Source organism: Pseudoliparis swirei, chromosome 2, assembly GCF_029220125.1.
Source record: "Pseudoliparis swirei isolate HS2019 ecotype Mariana Trench chromosome 2, NWPU_hadal_v1, whole genome shotgun sequence".
In the NCBI taxonomy this organism is placed as follows: Eukaryota; Metazoa; Chordata; class Actinopteri; order Perciformes; family Liparidae; genus Pseudoliparis; species Pseudoliparis swirei.
The window spans coordinates 9,536,830-9,560,822 of NC_079389.1; the positions used below are offsets into that span (position 1 = coordinate 9,536,830).

At 40.9% G+C, this 23,993-nt stretch overlaps 1 long non-coding RNA gene across 2 annotated transcripts in view; it reads left to right on the plus strand.

Moving 5' to 3' along the window:
• The window catches only part of LOC130207555 (uncharacterized), a 30,138-nt gene extending 11,993 nt beyond the window's left edge, over positions 1-18,145 (plus strand). For both annotated transcript variants that reach the window (XR_008834305.1, XR_008834306.1), the window contains one exon: positions 17,566-18,145. This is a non-coding gene — a long non-coding RNA (uncharacterized LOC130207555). The remainder of the gene's footprint in view (positions 1-17,565) is intronic.
• Positions 18,146-23,993: the final 5,848 nt, after the last annotated feature.

Here is a 23,993-nt window from a genome sequence, read left to right on the forward strand (position 1 = left end):
TGTTTTAAATTCAATATCTGCAGTGTTTTTTTGCAAGACATGAAATTAAATATATCCCGTCTGAGGGTAGTTTGAATTGAAGAAGGACCTGCATCTTACTACTCATCATAAATGAGTTGTATGTAGATATCATGACATGTATGAAGCTAACACCGCCGTCCACTAGCTGTATATATTATATATGTATCCTGCTGTATAGTTGCACATTTAGTTTCCAAGCAGACAAGCTATCCATCGGGCAACCTCTGACTCCACTCCAAAGAGAGGGCATGTCTGCCAACAGGTCATTCATCATGCACAATGTCAATTGATTTCCAAACATAAACAGAACATCTTTGATACTAGGGACAGCTGGATCAGAGGGGGCACGGCGGAGGAAATGCACTTACGCATCACAGCCGAATAGTGCAACTCCTGTCTGCTGCCCTCACTCCCCCAGACTGGCATGATTTAGCTGGGTCGCCCGCTTCCTGCAATTATTGTACTTCCGAAGCACAACACGACCAGAGCCTATAGACCCATGACACTCTAATGACTCCTCCGGTTCACCTATAGAAGGGCCCTCGATGACGATTAACCCATTACCTTCACTGAAGTACTCCCCATAAAACATCATACCTATGCAAAACAAAGCGCGTCGCTAATAGCATGGAGGTTAAAAAGGGCAGATGTTTCAGACACATACCATGATATTGTGTATGTATGAGAGGCCCAGTTTCTGCTACTGTAGGATATCTACCGTTAAGATAATATGTCAGTCACAAGCTATCGTGGTAATAATGAGGAGAATGTGGAGAAACTGAAAGGTTTTTGGGCAGCTTTATTCATAACAGCGTAATTTGAATTCATACAAGCAGAAAATAAAACAAACCTGAGCATAACATTCAGTCCAGCCTCCACTCAAAATGCTCATATTTCGAGAATTACTTTCATGGTGAGCCTTTTGTTTTTTCCTGCAATTCAGCCGCTAGGCCCAGCAGACCCACATCTAATGCTCATACATTTTAATTATGAAATATGTGTACGTTTGATTAATTATTCATTGATAATCCTGCTGAACATGATATGAAGCAATTCCGTTAAGCTACATTGAAATGTTATCAACTATCATATTTAAATTCTTACCCAAGTGGCTCCCCTATCCCCGTTTACATTAGCCTCCTCTGCTCCACCAGGCAGCATTAGAGAGACGCCATTAGTGAGGACCAGTGGGATAGCTGCCCGCACTGGAGCAAATGGAAGTCGTAAAGCAGCACTACTCATCGCATGGACATTACACACTGACCCTCCCAATCTCTCAGCCGCTGCAATTGGCTGACAGTGTGCATCAATGACACAGTCAACCACAGGCTTTTCAAACTCAATTTAGTCCAGCATTAATTATTCTTCTAAGTATTCTTTGCCCCTGTTAATATTTAAATTCATAATAGTATAAGGTTAGGGGTGACCATGTTGTGGTACACTTAGCAATGTGATGTTAAAATTCCCATTTGATGGTAGCCACCTAATTTAGACTATAGCGAGTTGTGTACTGAAAGACTCATAATTTTTTTTATAACAGACACATTTGGTTCACAAACAGAACAAGTTCAGTGTTTTTTGATGATTTGAAACTTCCAATAACTTCCATTTAGAATGCTGTTGCTAAAGTGTATGAGGAACCACCATACGTCCATGTCCATCTATATCTCCATACACCGGACGAAAATGAATTACCCGTGGTGCTAAATTGAATTTGTTGCAGCGCAGCTTCAAATCCTCAGAATGTTTGGTGCCATAAGTGGATTAAAATCTCTCCATGATGTAAAAATATTCAATACAACTAGTGGGTTGCTCAGTATCAGGAAAATACTGCACTGCTCATGCACTCAATGTTTATCATTAAAGATAGGAAGGGTTCAGATTTTCTGCCCGAGGGCCATGTTGTCCATCTGAACCCTCGGCCTTTGCTCCAGGGTTCAGAGGTGCAGACTCGGCTTCAGTTCAGACATCACCAGCTTGGCTCTGTATGCAAATGAGCTGATAACAGGTATGAGTCAACTGTCCACCAGTTAACACAATAATCAGAATGGCATGCATGTTTGAAATGTATAGTTTAGATCCAAAGGAAATTAAATGTATAATATGGTTTAAAGCACAATTTTCATTGTCAGGATGTGGTTGAAATGAGCTGAGGCCATTCCCAAACACATAGCGGTTGCTGCAAAGCTGCTGTTATTTATAGCATATTACAGTACAGCTGGGTCTTCATGCACAACCTTTTTTTAGAAATGTGGAACTTGATGACGTATAACTTTTAGAGTTCGGACTTGAGTTGACAGTCAGCTTCCACCCATGTTTGATCAAAGCTTCTGCACAACGCGGTTCAGTCACTCACACAAGACAACTTCCACCAAAGATGAAATGGTTTTTTTTCATATAAAGAGTTTAGAGTTAAGTAGGCCAGGAGTAATGTTGCATCAGGTCATAATGTAATGTATGATGGGTTAAGGCTTGTTCGCCTTGCATGTAACGCTGTAGAAGCAAGTGATGAAACTGACTGCACTGACGCGACGTGCTTCAGGACTCTTGGTCATTGTGTTTGCTTTGAAATTTATAGTTTATGTATTTTATTTTTGATAGTTGTGGAAGATCATGTACCTGTTGCACTTTTGAAATATACAACAGTGTACACAATGTTTACGTTGTTTTATTTATTGTTTTTTTCTGGGCTCTCCATCAGGTCCTAGTATCTTGAACATTTTGTTGTGTGCATGTTGTTTCTTGTTTTGTGTACACAACAGTGTTTGCCTGTTTTGAGAAAATATTTAGAGAACATTCAGAATAACTATTGTTCAAATTCAATTAAAAGTTGATCCCCAATCAGACGCAGCCTCGCTTTGACTCAATGGGTGTGGCAGTGTTGCCAGGTCCGCGGTTTTCCCGCGGAATTGGGCTACTTTTGAAGTGTTGCCGCGGGTTGAATTTCTTGTCCGCTGGTTCGGGTAGACCTATTTTGCATGCAAATTACATGAATATCTTTAAATAAAAATCCATATTTTAAATGAAATAATTTATTTCTACCCAAATCCTACCAAACTGACTCCAGATCAGCACGTACACACATGGACATGGGACACGCCCACATACACACACGCACCTAAAGCTCTCGCCGCTCTCAGTCTCCCGCGACCCGCTCGATCCCAACTCTGGTCTGGTAGTTAGTGTAGCTAGCTACACTGGAGAAACATGCCACCCGGTAAGTGGGCTAAATACGGGAAGAAATATACGAAAGAATGGGAAAGTGAAAACGGAATTAAAGAATGGATAGAACGTGTGGCTGGGGATGATACCAAAGCTTTTTGTCGGTACTGCAAAACCGAGATTCGTGCGCACCACAGTGATCTCCAAAACCACAGCAAAACGGGGAAACACATTCGAAATGCTGCTCCGTTCTCCAGTTGTCGAGTGCGTACATTGTTTGAACTATAAGTATATGATAAAAATATAGTGAAGCAACATAAGGTGTTTCAGTTGAAATAAGGTATTGCATTAACTACAGTAAATGCATATGAAGTAAAACAGTACATTCATGTTGTCCAGGCAGGGAGGAAGAGAAAAGGAAGAGAAAGCCTCAAGACAAAGCAACAGGTTAGTTTGTCCGTCAGTGAATTGGTCTACACCTTCACAGAGCTATATTTTATTTATGATAATATACTGTATCTAATTACACAAGGCCATTTTAGGACCTAGGTGAAATAACTGTTTCGGGAAAACTGCTTTTAATGCTGGCATACTAACCATTTGTTGTTACTTTGTAGATATTACAATACATTTGGAAATGATAGCAATGTTGTTGGACTTTAAAAGCAGTGTATATGGTTTGGCACAGGCATATTTTGAGTTCTGATATTGGGCTTGTTTTTTGGGCTTGTTTTATTGGCCATTGGGCTGGTTTGGGCTGGTTTTGATTGGCCATTGGGCTGGTTTTGTCACACAGACCTGGCAACCCTGGGGTGTGGCTACACGTTCTGACAAATGTAGCTTAGCGAAAGTTCAGACAGGAAGACATTGGGTACAGCTGGTTCATTCACAAGTCTTGCAGCGATTACTCCATTAGCTGATTGAGGGCGGGCCCGATGAATGAACCAACCATTTAGAGCCAGCCCAGTTGGGTAAGCCTATCACAGAGTCGTTGGTAACACTTTAAAGGTGTGTTCTCTGCTGCTGTCAGTTGTCGTTTCAGCTCGCGTCAGTTCGTATGGGGAGATTGGTCCTCTGCTGATTACATCTAGTTATTGGGAGCTGAAACATGTCAGATTCCTATTGTGGTTATCTCGTGGAGAGGTGTGTTGCCCTGCTCAGGTGTACTCACCCAGTGCGGTGTTTCTAGCAGCTAGCCTCCTCTCCTGCTCCACTAGCAAGTAAGGCTAGGTAGTTAGCTGCTATCAGCTGATCCCTCGACAGTGACGGGACCGGAGGAGCGGGTGTATGCCGAGTGCTGCAGGCGAAGAGGTAGCACGGCGCTTCTGGTATTTGGTACGCCAGGAATTTGTCTCCTCTACGATTGACAACGTCATCTCCGCCTTGCAGTCACGGTGTAGCTTCATTCACACCATCGATGCTCTCTTCAAAGCCCGGTAACCGCTGTATCTTTATTACGTTGTTTCGGCGGTGCCAACTGGGCTCCGTGAGGTGAACCGGAACACTAAACAAGTGCACTCTGAGTTCAGACTCGTCCCGAAGCTCCGGACCGTCTTTTCGATTCAAGCAGTACGAACCAGTCCTTCCAGTCACGGAAGGGGCGCGTGTTCGAAAGTGATGCCGCTTGAGAAATGACATAACGGGGCAGCAGTTCATACAAACTTTAATGTCGCTATAGGACGGCGCCAGGCATGCACGCGTCGGGAGAAGTATCACAGCCGGCGATTACTCGTAGTCCCGCTATGGTCGCGGCTTGGTCGTGACGTCGCATTGTCTAAACGTGTATTCTGTGTTGACATAGCCTGATAGTTGTATCAACGGATACGTAGTGTAAATAAATGTTTATAATTTAGGTGAACTTAAGGATGCAGTTGCAACTAAATAATACGTAACGTAGTTGACTGCAGCGGTAAGTACATTTAGTGGGAGGATGTCAGTGAGAATAAAATATAAATATATTTATATTATAAACAAATTAAAATAAATGTTGTATATATTAGTTTATATTTATAAAGAAAGTCGAAGTCATGGAGTCGGTAAAGTCAATAGAGCCTATGTAGTCCGGAGAAAGTTTCAGCCTTTACAAGCCAGCTGGGACTAATGCTGACTAGAGCAAACATTGAGCCTCGGAAGGCTGGAGCGAGCCTTGAGCCTCGGAAGGCTGGAGCGAGCCTTGGGTCTGGAAGACTGGCTGGCACGAGCATTGGGGCCTGTAAGACTGGCTGGAGCTAGCATTGACCCTGTAAAAGCTGGCCGGAGCGAGCATTGAGCCTCTAATGGCAGGCAGGAGCAAGCATTGAGCCTCGGAAGACTGGCGCGAGCATTGAGCCTCAGAAGGCTGGAGCAAGCATTGGGCCTGTAAGACTGGCTGGAGCGAGCCTTGGGTCTGGAAGGCAGACTGGCACGAGCATTGGGGCCTGTAAGACTGGCTGGAGCTAGCATTGACCCTGTAAAAGCTGGCCGGAGTGTGCATCGAGCCTCTAATGGCAGGCAGGAGCAAGCATTGAGCCTCTAAGTTGGGTAATGGGAGTCGATCTGTTGGAAACTTGAGACTTTCAAAGATTTACTTTCTTTCTGCCTACCGGTTCGTGGTAAAGATGGCTTTGCTTGGTCACAGATTTGTAGTTGGGTTGCAGAATAAGGTAAAAGCCAGAGTGGGCTTGTTAGGATACAACATTTAGAAGTATAATAGAGGTAGCATATATTTAGTAGGCGTGGGCTTTTTGTTTTTCTTTAATAGTCATTAGACGTTAATTCAACAGCTCTCCTTTAAATGTGGTGTTAAGTTTACAGAAGTAACAGGGTGATAACGTTGGCTGGTTGTAAGCAGTGGCGGTTCGTCCATAGGGGGCGCTAGGGCGCCGCCCCTCTGATTGAAAAAAAAAAAAAAAAAAAAAAAAAAAAAAAAAAAAAAAAAAAATAAAAAAAATTATATAAATAAAAATAAAATATATAAATGTAAATGTTGTGTGTGTGTGGGGTCAACAACCCCTTAAAACAAATGTAAAAAATATATATGTGAAATATATATATAATATATCCTCACCTTTTTCGGCCTCCCCTTTCTGGTCGTAATGTGGTGTGTGTGTCTTTGATACAACATTTGACCGTTTTTTCATTTTGGTTTGGATGAAACTGGATAGAAACCGGATGAAAAATCGCATTATGCGCGCGGTGTGATAGATCAGAGAGCAGATGTTCGAGAGATCCCTCAGCCCCCCGAGCAGTGGTTCAGCGTTGCCAGGTCTTTTTTTTTTTGCGCGGTTTGTTTTTGTGTTGAGGGTGAATTTTTTTTGTTTTGGTTTTTGACCTATTATTACATTTGCATGCAAAATAAAATTAATAAAATCCATATAAAATATAAATAAATTATTCATACCCAAATCATTTAAAATTTAATTTCAGACATGAGACTGATATATATATACATATTACACATCTATTTACACAAATATTATGTTAGGACATACAAATAATTTTTTAATTTTACTGGGAAATAACTTGTTATTAGTTGTAAACTTGTACATAAACATATACTGTGTATATGTTGTAACTTATATTATTTATAAATATTGCAATGCTGTTGGACTTTTGAATTTGTATATTGTTTTTTGGGGGGCATATTTGTTGAGTTTTGATTTTGGCTGGTTTGATTGGGCTGGTTTGCTGGCTGGGGGCTGGCTTTTGTTGGGCAGACCTGGCAACCCTGCTCAATGGTTTGTTTATATTGCTGAGGGTGAGTGAGTGGAAATTACTATTTTTAATATTTTATTTTATTTAAAATTAAAATTTTATACAGTAATAGTATATGAACAATATATTACAATGCCAGCTCGGCGTCCAGCTGTCCGTCAATGTCATGTTTGGTGTGGGTCCATTTCGTAGGTCTTCCTGGCACGTTTTTTTAGCCATTTTTTGTTTGCCGTTTCCGCTGTTTTGTGTGTATTTTGTGTGTGTGAAGTGTTGTGTTGAGTGTGAGAAGTAAGTGGAGTGTGGTTGTGTGTGTTGTCTGTCTTGTGTGTTCTTGTGTGTTCTTCTTAGGTCTGTTTTTTCTTGTTTCTGTTTTAAATTTTCTCTGCTTCTGTTTTTGTTATTTTGTTATTAATGTTTCCTTTTATTATGTATTATTTTATTTGTGTTTTCTGATGATTATTTATTATTTTTGTTTTTGATGAGATGTGTGTTTTGTTAGTTTTTATTGGAAATGTGGTCCTGAGATCCAAGATTTTGTTTGCTGAGGGTGATGGAAGTGTTGACATGAGAAAGATAAGAATAAAAATGTTCTCCATGAAGGGTTCTTCTGAATCTGCATCTGCCATCACTGTCCTGAATCTCCCAATGTCTCTTATCTGTTTCCATTGCCTTTTCATGAACCCAAATCTTTTATGTTGTTTTAAGAAAAACCTCTGAATTTGCAAACCTTTAAACCTGAACAATGTTTCTTAAAGTTTTATGAACATTTTAGTTTGTGTGTGTTTGTTTTATTGTATGATTGATGTTAAACTTTTCTCTGTTAATGAATAAATAAAGCTTTTTCTTATCTTCTTTTTACCAAAAATTTCTTTCTCCCAATTGCTTGTTTTTTAAAAACGCCGCCCATAACCGCCCCCAAACCGCCACTGGTTGTAAGTATACCTGACAGATGGCAAAAGAAATGTGGTTGAACTAATGATCATTAATCAGGATATCGTGATCACGATCTCAATCTATTTCAGCTTCAGTGTGGCAATTCATATTCACCTCTAGCTGTGTGCTTGACACCTGAGAAGTAATTCAGCGGGCAATCTGATTGGCAAGTTAGTACTGTTGCATGTGGAATGACTAGAGAGGTAAGGAGGTAGAATAGAGTAAGTATCTATCAGGGGTAGGTCCAGCGTGAGGACGATATCGGCTGGGTCTTGACCCTTGCATAAAGGACTGCATAAACGCTTTGCTGTGAACGCGGGAGTATAGTCGTGTGCGTCTGCGGAGGCTTGGTCTAGGACGCAAGAACAAGTAAAAGAGTTTACTCTTACTCACTCTCCGGGCCATTGGTATATTCGTCAGAGGTGTCATACCTGAGGAAGGCGCGTTTATTGCCTGCTCTCTGGATATGGCATCGGCCTATCTCAAATTTGCCCGATATTATCTATCTGGATGGGCCGGTATGACCTGCGGGGCAGGTTGTTAGACAATTTCTGTGTGGAGTAGTGTTTGCTGCAAAGGCTGATGGTGCATTTCCCTGGTGCAGTCAAGGGCTACACGGATGCAGGCCATCCGTGGTTTTGGGGGGTTACTGGCCTCCCTCTGTGACACAGTTGCAGTCCGTTAATGGTGATCGTTAAGCAACTTCATTAGCTCAGGACGCTCATCTTCCTAAGACCTCAGGCCAATTTTTGGATCCTGGATGGTCTTCCCGGGCAATACTCCAAGTACCTAGGCAAGCTTTGTACGGGAGGGGCTCTTTTCTTCGATCAACGAAGCATTATGTAGGTCAAAGGGGTAGCACAGAGGCTGTTACTTTGGCTAACCCCTAGGCATCGCAGTTGCACTGATGCCGGGAATGGGACAGCGGTAGTGTTCTTCTAGTATTCTCTGGTTTCACGTTGCCCGTAACTAACGTGAAGTTTCTACTTCCCTGGTTGACGTTGCCTAGTTTAACGTAATAGTTAGTGGTTTACGTTGCCCGGCTTAACGTGATCTTTTCTTATTTTCCTAGGTAAACGCTCTCTGGTGTAACGGTATCTTTCTTATTTTCCTAGGTCTCCGTTACCTGGCAAAGCGGATTATCTTCCAATTTCCAGCAAAAATCAGGCAAAAGATGGTATGGAAACCCGCTCTCGTTTACAGGTCCAGGGAGGGCCGTCACAAGCTGACATAAAATTCCTGTTTCCGGGTATTTCTTGTTTCTGGGTCTGCGACGAACCCGTCCAATGAGGACACAGTCTCTTTCCCCGACGTACTTCCCCGGATGCCTGGGAACGCCAGAGTCCGACAGGGGTGTAACGAGAAGCGACCAACCGATACAAATCCGACTCGAACTGTCCTGCGGTCTTTAAAGTGACCCCTACTATCCTGTTCTGCGGTCTACACAGGACCCCAACCTGTCCTTGTCTGCGGTCTACCCATGACCCCAATCTATTCTTGTCTGCTGTCTAACTTGACCCAACCTATCCGGTCCTTGGGAGCGACCAAGCACGTCGTGACCCCCGCTATCCATTCGGGGATCTTAAAATCCCCTTCTCTGAAGTGGTAGTTCCTATCCACACTGTCCAGTTCTGCGGTCTACTCTCGACCCCCTCCTGTCCTTGTCTGCGGTGCGTCTTCACCCCTAGTCTGCCTTTCTGCGTCATTTCCGACCCCGCCATCATTTTCGGGATCCGGTCGGATCCTGCTGTCTTAGTGCTGTATATCTAGATCGGCACTATTAGCTTCTGCGGTCGATAGACCTCCGTATCCTTGTCTGCAGTCCTTCGGGGCCTTCCTCTCTTGCTTTTTAGCTAGACCTTCTTAACTCTGTGATGTTTACTATTACGGCTAGCCTTCACCCCTTCGAACCATAACTAGTGGTTTCATGAAATGGTTCTAGGGGTGCCTAGGAAACTTCTGTGGCTGTAGGTAAGGTTGAATTTATTTAATACATATAAAATAATTCTCTTTGGGGGGATTCTGCCTGCGCAGATATCAGCATCTCTACCCCTGGTTTATCCTACTTCAGGATGGAGTCCAATCGCCAAAAAGACTTTGCACTATTGCAATATCCTATTGTAATAAATGATTGTTAAACTCTAAATACCCGTTTCTCCCTGATTGAAATGTAGCTTAGCGAAAGTTCAGACAGGAAGACATTGGGTACAGCTGGTTCATTCACAAGTCTTGCAGCGATTACTCCATTAGCTGATTGAGGGCGGGCCCGATGAATGAACCAACCATTTAGAGCCAGCCCAGTTGGATAAGCCTATCACAGAGTCGTTGGTAACACTTTAAAGTTGTGTTCTCTGCTGCTGTCAGTTGTCGTTTCAGCTCGCGTCAGTTCGTCCCTCCGCCACCCCAGGTGCCTCCAATTGGCGTTGCGGCAACGCGTCTTCTACACCACCACCAGTGTCTGGACTCCATGGGGGGATTCTGCCTGTGCAGATATCAGCATCTCTACCCCTGGTTTATCCTACTTCAGGATTGAGTCCAATCGCCAAAAAGACTTTGCACTATTGCAATATCCTATTGTAATAAATGATTGTTAAACTCTAAATACCCGTCTCTCCCTGATTGAAATGAACGCAGGTCTCAAAGCAACCTCAAATGACATGTAATGTAACCTGATCTCATGGGAAGCCAGAGGCTTGACATTTTAAGGACAGTCCATGTAGCATGATTTATTTTAGGCTTATGTGTCATTTTACTTGTGCTTAGTCAAATGTAAAGTAACATAAGTACAACAAAAACAAGTAATACACATCATTAATCTAACTTCAGTAACGCCTGTCTCATTATATTATTAACATTGCAGTCAGTACAGGCCACATGGTGTACAATCACATGCAGAAAGACACAGTGATGTTGTTTTTATGACTTGTCATGACATTCATATGGGCTGCTCAATAAACTGCTAACCTATATCTGTAGATACATGCTACATATTGTTAGTTGTTAAATATTAATATTCCTTTCAACAACTGATCAAAATGTAGTTTTCATTTCAAATGAATCTAAGTTGTGAATACTGCCATGTCCTCACTATCCGCTAACTTTGCTCTTCAAACTAAAAATAAACACTATTCCCTCTTCTGTGTGCACCATTTTATGGCGGTAGATCAAATTAAGTTATTCTATAGCCTAAAGGGAATACTCATACTGGTTTAGATAAACCATTTGATAGTATATCCCATCTTTGTTGATCAAGAGTTTTGTTTAAAGGGCTGTTCCATATCAACGACTGTCTCAAATATATACGGCGGCTGACTTCAGTGATTGAAGCAAATAAAAGTATGGTCCGTTAATTGCTGTTTTGTAGTATTAACAATTTTAGCTTCTGATGTCGTCAGATAACACTTCGTACAAACTTGTTTGTGTTGTGCAAACCTGCGCGTTAATCAAAACAAGCTAATTATCTGAACCAGTGATTCACTAGTTAGTGGCACTCTGTTTTATGGTGATAATGTGCAGATAGCTGCCGTTCATTCAAGTGGAGGTGCATCTTATGGCTTTGAATCCTTTTACTTCTTGTATGTGAGGGAGGGAAGGACTCGAATGAGGTGCAAAAGAGATGTTGAATCCCTTTCTTTTCACAGAGTCTGTGGGGATCCTATTCTGCAATAATGGTGTAGGGCTCGTGACATTCACCGCTTATAGAGGACATCATTTCACAGGAGACCTCACAGAGCAGCTCGACCAGGAAGATTGTGTCCAGATGGAACTGGGCTGAATTGTCAACATTTCCCTGTTGACTAGCCAGCTAAGCAAGTTCGACAATGCAGGCATATTTTAACATGCAGGAGGCTAACAGACACCACATATGCATGCAGCTCCCTAAAAAGCCACTAAAACCAAACTAAAGTGAGTACACAGAGCCTCCTGAGTGCGTCGTCAGAGAGGGAGAGGACAAAGGTGAGGACTGGCTGTAATAAAGCCGTATGCCCGCTGTTAAGAAATGAAATGTAAAGCCATCACTGTGATCCATCTTCATTAAACAATTTCCCCTCTCCCTTGCTTGCGAGGGTATCGGTTTCAAGGGGTCAGGTGCTATTTCTCCTCCTCTTGGGTGTCAGCATGTGTTTAAATATACTATAGAGTGCAGCACCAGTGCAGTGCAGTGAAGCAGAGGAATGGGAGGCCATTGGTCCTGTGCCGATTGGCTGCCATTCAAGGTTACTCTTGGAGGGTTTCCCATCACCCCCCTCTAAGTGATACATTGCAATCTGACAAATGCAAACTGTGACATTTAGGAAAGCACTGGGAGAATAACTACTGTTGTGTTGTTAATATGGGCTCCTCTCTGCCAAACTAGATTGTTGGGCCAGCAGCTTTACAAGCCTCATGTCCATTACACAGCCGGAACATTTCATAATTACACTGCATGCACTGCTCGCTTTTTTTCAGCACTTTTCTCCTCAAATATTTGAATAGTTTTATGACAGAGGAATTGCCGCCTGAAGAACAGCAACTGCCGTAAAATAGTCCAAATAAAATGTTGTTCTGTGCTGGTACTGAGAATAAACTATAAATCCACATCAAAACGTGTCTTTACTATCTGTGAACGCAACAGATGATTTGTTTTGGTTGCAAAGTTCATGTTCTGCTTAAAATTCAAGGAGCGTAACATCTAGATTAATTAGGAACTTCTAAGCGGTGCATAAAGATGAAAGTACTTTTTTATGGGTAAACAATAGTGTGTGTGTGCAAAGATCAGATGTTGTTGTTGACAACTTAATTACATGATTTATGCCCTTATTTATAATCTAAGTCAGGGATGGCCTCTCTATTTTTGCTGATTCATAGGGAAAAGACACCAGGACAGATCAGATGAATTGCTTTTTTCTTTAAGTCTTGTTTGTCTAAATAAGAACTCTGTGATCAATCTTCAGTCTTTCAGTTAAGTTTATTGTCTTGACTGGCTCCTCGTTGTCTGAGTAATGGCTAGGCATTTTCGAATAGCTGATTACCTCATCGCAGGGTAAATCTGTTAGAATTTGAGTGAGCAGGTACATTTCTCACTGCCTTGCTCAGCCAAAATAAACACACAAAGATAAGATGTATACATCTTTTTGGAATCTAACTACAATTATGTATGCAGAGATTTGTCCAAAACATAAAAACCATAGCGGCAAAATCATATTGTATACTGTACACTCGAAATTAAAGAAAACAAGAGGGAACCGACGGACTCATGGGAGGAATGTCTTTCTTTTTGTTCCCACATGCACTGAGCTGTTCCCCATTTTAAGGTAGCAAGGCATACATTAATTATGCTCTGCCGCCATTGTCGCCGATTTACCGCCTTCCGCTACAGATTGGCTTCCTCTCCTTTAATGTGCCATTTAATGCAGTTTCTACTAATCCAGTTCATAGATAGAGGTGAATGGAAATGGTGCTGTGTGTGTTTTATGCAAATTTCAAGACAAGGTGATTAATTTATAATGGGTTTCAGTGCAATTGAAGGCAATGGGAACTGATCAAGGGCAAGGACATTATAGAATGGTACAGGCTGCATAGGGGTGGCTCTGCTTGTTCTGCACTGTACCACAGCATGACAGTATCTCATTACATCTAGACAAAACACCTCCCCCATTGATAATGAGCATTTTTCATGAGGAGGGACCATTTTCGTCTCTTGCCGTATTTTCCTGCACTGAGCTGCACATCATTCTTCATCTAGCTAAATCACGTATTGATCCAGCACTATGTCTCATATCTCTGCATTATAATGTGTTGTGTACTGTGCATGCAATGTGTCGGAGCCGTCTTGAAAACAAGCCACTTGGAGATTTTCTTTATTGTGGATGCTTCATTTGAACTGCAATGTATCACCATCTACAATTTAATAACAATAGTCTTTACATTGGCTAACTAAATTGTGTTTCATACTAACGATTGCAAGCTATTTTAACATGAGCCAAACACTCATGCACATGAACTGACACTGTTTTTTCTCAGTCTCTTACTCTTCGTCTCACACGCATGCAGCTACCACTGTTAATGGAACAGCATGCTGGATGTAATTCCCTAGCCTGGGGAAATAAGACTGGAAAACTCTGTTTATATGTTTGATGCCATTCATTACTATGAACTGTGTAGCAGGCCTGGACCGATTAAGCAGAGTCGGTTGAGATTTTCTCTTTTGCCTGATGATGTACAAAACGTGCTGGCGTAATTCAAATATACAGAATCTGATGTAGCGCCAACCAGCTGTGGCGTTCTTTCTCACAGTCAGTTGATCATAACATACAGTGTGTTAGTATTTAAACCCCTCTGGAGTCCCTCTATTGGTCTGTGAATACACTGGGCAGGTTTTATTTAGAGTTACATAACTTTATTTATACATCACATAGAGAAAAGCTATGAGAATATCAGTTGAAAGTGAAACTGTGGAGCATTGATGTAATCTAAAACAAATAGAAATGTTGATTTTTTTACAAATATTCAGTGATTTACAGGCATGCATTGACTTTTATTGAAAAAAGCACACAAAGAAGTTAGGATAAAACCAATTTAAACATGAATATACAGTGTTGTAGTTTAATTTCTCACATTTGTCTGCTGTATGTTTGTATAAACTATGAGACACTATTTTTACAACCGAGAACTGTTCTATAATAATATTTTTAGTGATTATCACTGATTATCAAAATGGCTGATTGGTTTGGAAAAGCCGAGTTATAGACATTTTATAACGTAAAGCAGTCAAAGGGTGAGGAAGACTTTAATGCCATTAAAACAGCGTTATTTAATATCATAGCTGACTATCTGTCCCTGCTGCTTCTCTTGAGTTCATGATATTAAATATTTACTAGTGCTTCAACAACAGTAAGTTGTAAGTTCATAAGTATTAACTTGGCTGCTGACGAGCAAAATTTGTCACCGAACAATAAATGATCAATGCAGTTACCATTAGTTTTAATACTTGACCGGCATTGTGTTTGTTTATGTTTTTGTTTTGTTTGCACGTGGAGACAGAAGACCTACAATCCAAAAGCATGATTGTGATACATTCCTCCTCGCTGCTTGGATGAAATGTGCATCGTATACTTTGTACAGGAGCCCTGAACAGCCCAAGAGGTTTAGCACAGAGACACAAAGCAGCAGTGGCACCGTTCATACCTTCGGGTGACAGAGTGCTGATGATTATAGCAAGGACAATGCCCTGCATGTGTCAAACAATTGGCAAATAATTTATGTCATCTTTTCCACTGTTATTTCCGTGGAGGGCACTAACTGTGTTGCCAATATCAAACCTCCTGCAGAGGAGAAGCACACAAAAAAAGGGACGTGCTACAAGACTGATGAAGGGAGAGAGGAAGAGGGAGCAAGAGGAGTGGATTGGGGGAGGGGAATAAGTGCCAGGCTCAGCTTTTTCCTGACTGAAGATGCACAGCCATCTGTGAGGAGACAAACACACGTATGGCCATCATTTGTCCAACATCTTACGTGATGTGAAGGCTTTTCACTCGCCATGCCAACCTGTGTGGCAGATGATGTATGTGTTTCTTCAGTCCCGTGATTACTAGCATGGAGCTGCAGAGCAATGCTCTTCACCTCATCAGTTCCACAGGCTGCGCTCCAAGGTGGGTGAGGGATTCGCTGCAAGATGGCTTCTGACACACAGCACAACCAAGGCGTACCAGCATGGATATTATACAGTGCATTTCACCACAGCCACCCACTGTGAGCAGATCAATCGAGGTGGATGAGGTGAATTAGAATTTTAATAGAGTGCCTATGTGCAGTAATTAAAAAGAGTGATTATATTTCCCTTAAATATATGAAAAAGTTTGGGTCCATTGGGTTGGTGCTAGCTGCTTTAGTCTTATATATAGTGTGCATACCTATTTGTATCTCATACATTCTTCAATGGAAACTTTTAAAGTAAGAGCTAGTAATCTTGAGAAACTGAGCTAGATTCGAAAATTCATCCAACCGGGGAAAAAAACATCCCATTGCGTAACTATTTTCCAATTAAGGAAGCAACACAAGATACAAAAGTCCCAAAATCTTGCAAGAACTTCGCCAAGTCTGACAGCCCATCCCTTCATGCATCCTTTCAAAGCCACTCCATCACAAGTATCATGATGAAGGTACACTTGTAATAAGAAACAACACCAAAGATGGCTATTGTTAGTTCTCACAGCTGTTAAGCTATAGCAGCTTGTGGAAGACAATGAGTGGATGGCCAGCATATACACAGGCAGATTATTACAGTCCTGCGACAGACACAGATACCAGATTATTTTTCCCAATATTTTTGTTTCGAGAATTGTATTTCTTTATTTCTTCCAGGATGAAATGAGGATTTTAACAAATATCAAAATGGCTTTTAGAGAAGAGAATCAACCCAACTTTTAAGTGACACTGAAATGACGATATATGTAAGAATGTGCTTATATTATCTGGATCTAAATCTGTACTATTTCCTTTTCTTATTATAGTTTTTTTTTGTGTAATGGTGGTTAGTGTTTCTTTTTGTACCCCATATTGTTCTGAAAAACAAAACTTTGTTCATCTACCATAAAAGCAGTTATGTACAGTACATCACATTGTTTCCTAGTTCACTCACAGCCATTAATCATTGGTAGGATTTAGGTGAAAATTATTAAATTTCAATTAATTTGTAAAATGAAGCCTGTTGTTCCTTTTGGTCTATAATTATCTTTCATGGCCGGTGGGGGATGCATAACAGTTTTATACACAACTAATACAACCAAACCGATAAATACAAAGAAGAGGAGGATGAGAAAAGAAGCCAAGACTTCAACGTAGTGTCACCAGATAAATTGAGAGACAAATGGGTGATAATTGTTGTGGGAGCCACGGGAGCAATAGGCTCTTTGAGAGAAAGGTAACAAACCAGCAAAACAATAGAGATGAATCACAGTGGAGGAGCTGCTGCTGCACTTTACCTTCCACCGAGGCCCTATTAGAGTCAGCTCACAAGTTTTATGTTTCAGCCATAGACTTCTAGCTACAAGTCCAGGCTTCAAATGTAATTTGTTTTTAAACAAATCCCTGCTTTTTGAAAGATTTAGGTTTGATGCTTTTTCTGTAACGGATTGCGAATGTGCGTTTGCTGTTACTCATCAAATACTTAATGATTGATCTCCAGAGATGAGATTATGTGACCTGATACATGCTCTAACAGAAGAAGTATCTTGGTACAGCAGAACAGGATGTTATTGCTTTAAAGTTTACTAAAATAATTGGGAGAAAATTAGCTTAATCTCAATTAGAGCACAATGGGCTGTCTGTCAACGGAAAAAATGGCATTGTTAGGTGGCTTCATCCAGCGAGAGAGCAATGTTTTTGTAAGGTGACCTGGGCAACTATGCTGTGTCAACTGGTGTCAGGCTACAAGTGCAATATACCAGCTTGCCCGCAGGCTAGAAGCCAAGCGGGGCCCCTTGTGTCCCAAACAACGCAACCAGAGATAAGGCTCCAAGCCGCCTCCTTGTCAAATATTTCTGGTTGAAAGCGTCAGAAAAGGTGCCATAGCCACGCTGACGAGACAGAAAACCGGTTAGTGACCCTCTGTTTCTATATCAGCAGAGCACAGTTGAATTATAGAGCGAGAATGAATATGGGTGCAAGAAAAAGCACTTGAAGGCTTATCATTATCAGGTCAGGAAGAGTAGGAGTTCATCATCTAAATGCTCTTATGTGAAACTATGCTTAAGATTTGTTCTTTTGTTCCTTCAGGACAGAAGTCGAGGATTCTCCTCTAATGGGACCCTGCACCACAGAGGAAGCTTTGTCTCTCATCAAAGAAGAGGAAGTCCTCTGCTGCTGTACGCCGCGCCCCTCAGAGAGCATGTTACAGACGATGCAGCATATTTCATGTTCCAGTTAAGGGGAAGAGGGACAAGTGAACAACCCCACCTTTAACCCTCATGTGACTTTTCAATGCGTGTCGTGATTTGTCTAAAGTTTGAGCCTCAGCAACAATGACCAATCAATGATTGACCAGAGCAGCAGGCAATAATTAATGATTTTTCTTGAGTTTGGAATTGAGTATATATTCAGGGGGTCTAATTAATTTCCCTTGAACAATGCAAGTTTTTTGCCTTTTGGAAACAAACCAGGCCATCCAGCTCAGTGGTTCTCAAAATGGGATCCAGGAAAAACTCATTAGGTTTCCCTTCACCTCCCTCAGCTGTGGTTGAGCTACAGCAGGTTAAATGTCACTCGGAAATTAGCGTTCTCCTGGTAGAGCAGTGGACGCCACATCAGCTGCTACCATTTTTGTAACTACATTAAACAAACCCTCTGAAGGCCTCAATGATGCATGCAATCTTAATTTTTATTACAGCAATTTATTATACACTCCCCAAGCTTGTGACAGCCCCGACTGTCATTAACAGATTAATTATAATTTCCCCCCTGCGCTCAGAGTTGAAGAGAAACGTGAACAGATACAGGCACCCCTTTAAAACAATGAGAGTTGGGTAACCATGTTTCATCATTGAAACAGGCTTTACCCTTCACCCTAACTGAAAGTAAATGAAATTAAAGCTGCAAGCAGCGATGAACGGGTCCTCTTCCTGCTTCGCACGTCGGGGGTGCTGGCCGGACGCCGGCCCCCTCGGCCGAGAGCGCACGCACGGCGTTCGGGCGTTTGACCGTTAAATCGCGACACTGATTTTACTTTGCTAGTCGGTGGCGCTTTGACTCTGAGTGAAAAAAGGCTTGTTGATATCCTCAGGCCTTGAATTCTACGAAGCATGAGAAGTTTGGAGCAGATTTGAGCGAGTCCAGGGTTAGCAGCAGGGGACGCTGTGACAATGTGAACATATACATGCATCATGTGTATCCATGTGAAGTCTAGACCTTGTCATGTAAATTACATGTGAATGTGATTCAACGTGTCGCTACGAGCTCCACAGGGAAGCATCATCAAGGTCTTAGGTCTATTCTGGTATATTTTGAGAGCGATCTGAATAATCTGCGAGGAGCAGTGTATAAAAGTAAAAAACATGTAACTTCCTAGTGCCACTAGTTGGCGCTAAGTCCAGTTAAAAAATTAGCATATGGATGTCTTCAGGGTCATTATGTCATGATGTATGAGAAATATGGAGCAGATTCCATTATGTATGGCTGAGTTACAACAACGTCAATTTTCATGGCGAATGGCATTTCTTTCCAGAAAAAAAATTAGCATATGGAAAAATTAGCATATAGATGTCTTCAGGGTCATTATGTCATGATGTATGAGAAATATGGAGCAGATTCCATTATGTATGGCTGAGTTACAACAACGTCAAATTTCATGGCGAATGGCGTTTCTTTCCAGAAAAAAAATTAGCATATGGAAAAATTAGCATATAGATGTCTTCAGGGTCATTATGTCATGATGTATGAGAAATATGGAGCAGATTCCATTATGTATGGCTGAGTTACAACAACGTCAATTTTCATGGCGAATGGCGTTTATTTCCAGGAAAAAAATTAGCATATGAAAAAATTAGCATATGGAAAAATTAGCATATGGATGTCTTCAGGGTCATTATGTCATGATGTATGAGAAATATGGAGCAGATTCCATTATGTATGGCTGAGTTACAACAACGTCAAATTTCATGGCGAATGGCGTTTCTTTCCAGAAAAAAAATTAGCATATGGAAAAATTAGCATATAGATGTCTTCAGGGTCATTATGTCATGATGTATGAGAAATATGGAGCAGATTCCATTATGTATGGCTGAGTTACAACAACGTCAATTTTCATGGCGAATGGCGTTTCTTTCCAGGAAAAAAATTAGCATATGGAAAAATTAGCATATGGAAAAATTAGCATATGGATGTCTTCAGGGTCATTATGTCATGATGTATGAGAAATATGGAGCAGATTCCATTATGTATGGCTGAGTTACAACAACGTCAATTTTCATGGCGAATGGCGTTTATTTCCAGGAAAAAAATTAGCATATGGAAAAATTAGCATATGGAAAAATTAGCATATGGATGTCTTCAGGGTCATTATGTCATGATGTATGAGAAATATTGAGCAGATTCCATTATGTATGGCTGAGTTACAACAACGTCAATTTTCATGGCGAATGGCGTTTCTTTCCAGAAAAAAATTAGCATATGGAAAAATTAGCATATGGATGTCTTCAGGGTCATTATGTCATGATGTATGAGAAATATGGAGCAGATTCCATTATGTATGGCTGAGTTACAACAACGTCAATTTTCATGGCGAATGGCGTTTCTTTCCAGAAAAAAAAATTAGCATATGGAAAAATTAGCATATGGATGTCTTCAGGGTCATTATGTCATGATGTATGAGAAATATGGAGCAGATTCCATTATGTATGGCTGAGTTACAACAACGTCAATTTTCATGGCGAATGGCGTTTCTTTGCCGGTCCGGCAAACGCACAAAGTTTAATATTATAGAAATCTTTTAAGGCCATTTCAAGACAAAGGTCTCAAGACCATATAGGCCAAGTTTGGAATGTATCGGGTTTAAGCTCTAGGAGTAGTTAACCCCTAAAATCATGAAAAAGGCATATTTTGAGGGATTGATTATAGCGCCCCCTAATGTTCAAACGTTATGAAAAAATTAAGGTAGGTTAAAGGTGTCCTTGTGGACATAGGCTACCAATTTGGTGAGGATAGTCCAAGTGATTTGGAAGTTAGGTGTCTTTACAAATAAGGCCACACCCCTTGGATGTTCATTGGTCCATATCTTCTGAACGCAATGACATATTAACTATCTTTCAAAGATTTATGATGGCATTGAATCAATAATGAACCACAACAAGTTGTGTATGATCCGGACGAAGCGTTTAGGAGAAGTTGAAAAAAAACTGTTTTTAAAGAAATTCAAAATGGCGGAAAATCTAAGTAGGCGGAGCTTAGGGGTCTGAGAGGCTTTTTTGTAGAGCTGGTCAATTCTGACCTGTGGACCAAATCTCAAGTCAATCAGTCATCGGGGGAAGAAAACTATTGCTACTGAAAAAGAAAGTTTGTAGGGGGCGCTATAGAGCCATTTCTTTATGTACTAATACGAAAACTCAATAATATGAAAATTTTCACCAGTCTGCTTCTGCATGTGGAATTTAAGTCTGCTGGGGCGTACGGGGTGCGGACAGTCGACGTTTTAGTGGAGAGATTAATAATAATAATAATAATCACTAGAAAAACAATAGGTTCCTCTACGACGAAGTCGACGAGGACCCTAATGAAGTAACCAGGGGTCTGGCTCCTGAGGTTCTGCCTGCAGCCAACAAAGCGATCAGACACAACTAATGCACTTCAAAGAGGAGAAGCTCCTCCAAGTTCATCGTGTGACAACAGACTCTTAGTGGGCCTTTCGGTTCCACCTCCTTTGTGCCATTGTTCTAAAAATATGGCACATGTATTGCGCTAGATTCCGTGAATGGTTTTAGCCCCACTCAAAGTTTTAGCAAAATGTAAGTTCACCTGGCTTCAAATGGCTCCCTGATATTTGCTGACCCTCAACTGCACAAAAGTCCAGTTCAGTTGTTGACCGCTGAGGCCACAGTAGACAATACATTTATATTCATGACTTAAAGTTGTTTCCTCAAGCCTAAAACAATAAACTAAATCCAACACTTGTAAAACATTTCCCAGCTCTCCTTAGGCCTGGTTACAGTATCAACTCAGATTGAAACTAGAATGGGCACTCGGTAGAGCGCATACCTTCGCAAGCTTGGGCATTGACTTATGAACATTTTGGCATTAGTTGCATGCCAATTGGACAAAAATGTATCGTGCTATGGTAAAAAAAAGATTTTGACCTTTCCATGACCTTGACCTTGACCTTTGACCCGATTGATCCCAAAATCTAATCAAATGGTCCCCGGATAATAACCAATCATCCCACCAAATTCCATGTGATTCAAGAAGATTTGACCTGTTCATGACCTTGACCTTTGACCCGATCGATCCCAAAATCTAATCAACTGGTCCCCGGATAATAAACAATCATCCCACCAAATTTCATGCGATTCGGTTCAATACTTTTTGAGTTCTGCGAAAGATTTTGACCTGTTCATGACCTTTGACCTTGACCTTTGACCCGATCGATCCCAAAATCTAATCAACTGGTCCCCGGATAATAAACAATCATCCCACCAAATTCCATGTGATTCAAGAATATTTGACCTGTTCATGACCTTTGACCTTGACCTTTGACCCGATCGATCCCAACATCTAATCAACTGGTCCCCGGATAATAAACAATCATCCCACCAAATTTCATGCGATTCGGTTCAATACTTTTTGAGTTCTGCGAAAGATTTTGACCTGTTCATGACCTTTGACCTTGACCTTTGACCCGATCGATCCCAAAATCTAATCAACTAGTCCCCGGATAATAAACAATCATCCCACCAAATTTCATGCGATTCGGTTCAATACTTTTGAGTTCTGCGAAAGATTTTGACCTGTTCATGACCTTTGACCTTGACCTTTGACCCGATCGATCCCAAAATCTAATCAACTGGTCCCCGGATAATAAACAATCATCCCACCAAATTTCATGCGATTCGGTTCAATACTTTTTGAGTTCTGCGAAAGATTTTGATCTGTTCATGACCTTTGACCTTGACCTTTGACCTGATCGATCCCAAAATCTAATCAACTGGTCCCCGGATAATAAACAATCATCCCACCAAATTTCATGCGATTCGGTTCAATACTTTTTGAGTTTTGCGAATAACACGCATACAAATAAATAAATAAATAAATAAATAAATAAATACACGGCGATCAAAACATAATCTTCCGGCATTTTCAATGCGAAGGTAATGAGAGAAAGTTGTGTTTGCACTACATAGAAGGTGTGAGCACACATACTGACAATTAAATGTATTCCAGAGACAAACTCCTCAACAACCACAGAGAAACAAGCTGCTTGTCTAAATGTGTGAACACTATTGTACTTGCAAAATGATAAAATAAAGCATAGCTTGTCAGAAACATTGGGAATACATAAACATGTCACAAGCACACACAGGAGCTGGGAACCAGCTAACATTAGCTGTTCTAATATGAACAGCTACTCAATGAATGTCTGTCTGCAGCAAATTAAAGCAGGAGGACAGAGATATGAGATCAGAGTAAGTTTAGCTAATTTGTACTAAAAGCTGTAAGGCAAGTCCATTAAAAACCTAGTTGGGCATAAAGTAATAGCCCAATATTGGACAAAGGTGGGTATTTAAACTTATTAGATCACCCTAAATCATCTCTAATGACCTTTACCTATAATTTGCACCTCATAAATGTTCTCCCATCTTAGAATTCATCATCTTGAGTTACACTGATGAATTTTAAAACACAGTAAGATTGAAAGAGAATAAGCGTTGGTCAATGGATAGTTGAATATCATATATAATGGTTATGGAAAATACTGTTTGCCAAACAATGACAGCACATGTCAAACATGGGTCAACTCAACACACAGAAGCCCCATGGCACAAATAACACGAAATCCTGCTGTTTACAGTCAAAATACAACCTATACATCATATGTTCTTTCAAACAAGGATGGAGGGAGAAGTTAGAGGGAGAAGCTTCATCCATAACAAACTGTGTCAATAAATGAAGTTCCACATCTTATTCATCCGACAAACAGGATCATGCAGGAGACTTTGCCCAGCTGGTTACAAATGTTACAAGTGTAACAGCTTGATGTATTTTCCATCCAAAGACATAAATCTGCCACCTCTCTCAACTGTCACCAAGTCACACACTGTACAACTCATCAGCAACGCACTGATCACAGAGCTTGATACTATTTTATTAAACAACCACAGACAGAGCAACAATGGAAGCTTTTTTACCATAAAACAGGAATTTCTTGTCAACTATGTATTTGCAATACCATGTTATCATAATCCCAGACTCTGACAAGATCACTATGCTAATATCTAGCCATACACTCTGAGCTCAAATAGAAGATTCTGGTGAGATATTGAACATCTTTCACATATTACTTTAGTGATTCATGCAGTTTGTGGTAACAAAAACATTTTGTTATGATGAAGTCCACTCATGACGAGTAAGTCAGAGGCAGGTATCGATATCTTTATCCTCAAGCTGCGGACAACAACTATAGAAAAGCCGTTGTTGTTGGCAATATAAGGTTGAAGAGTAAA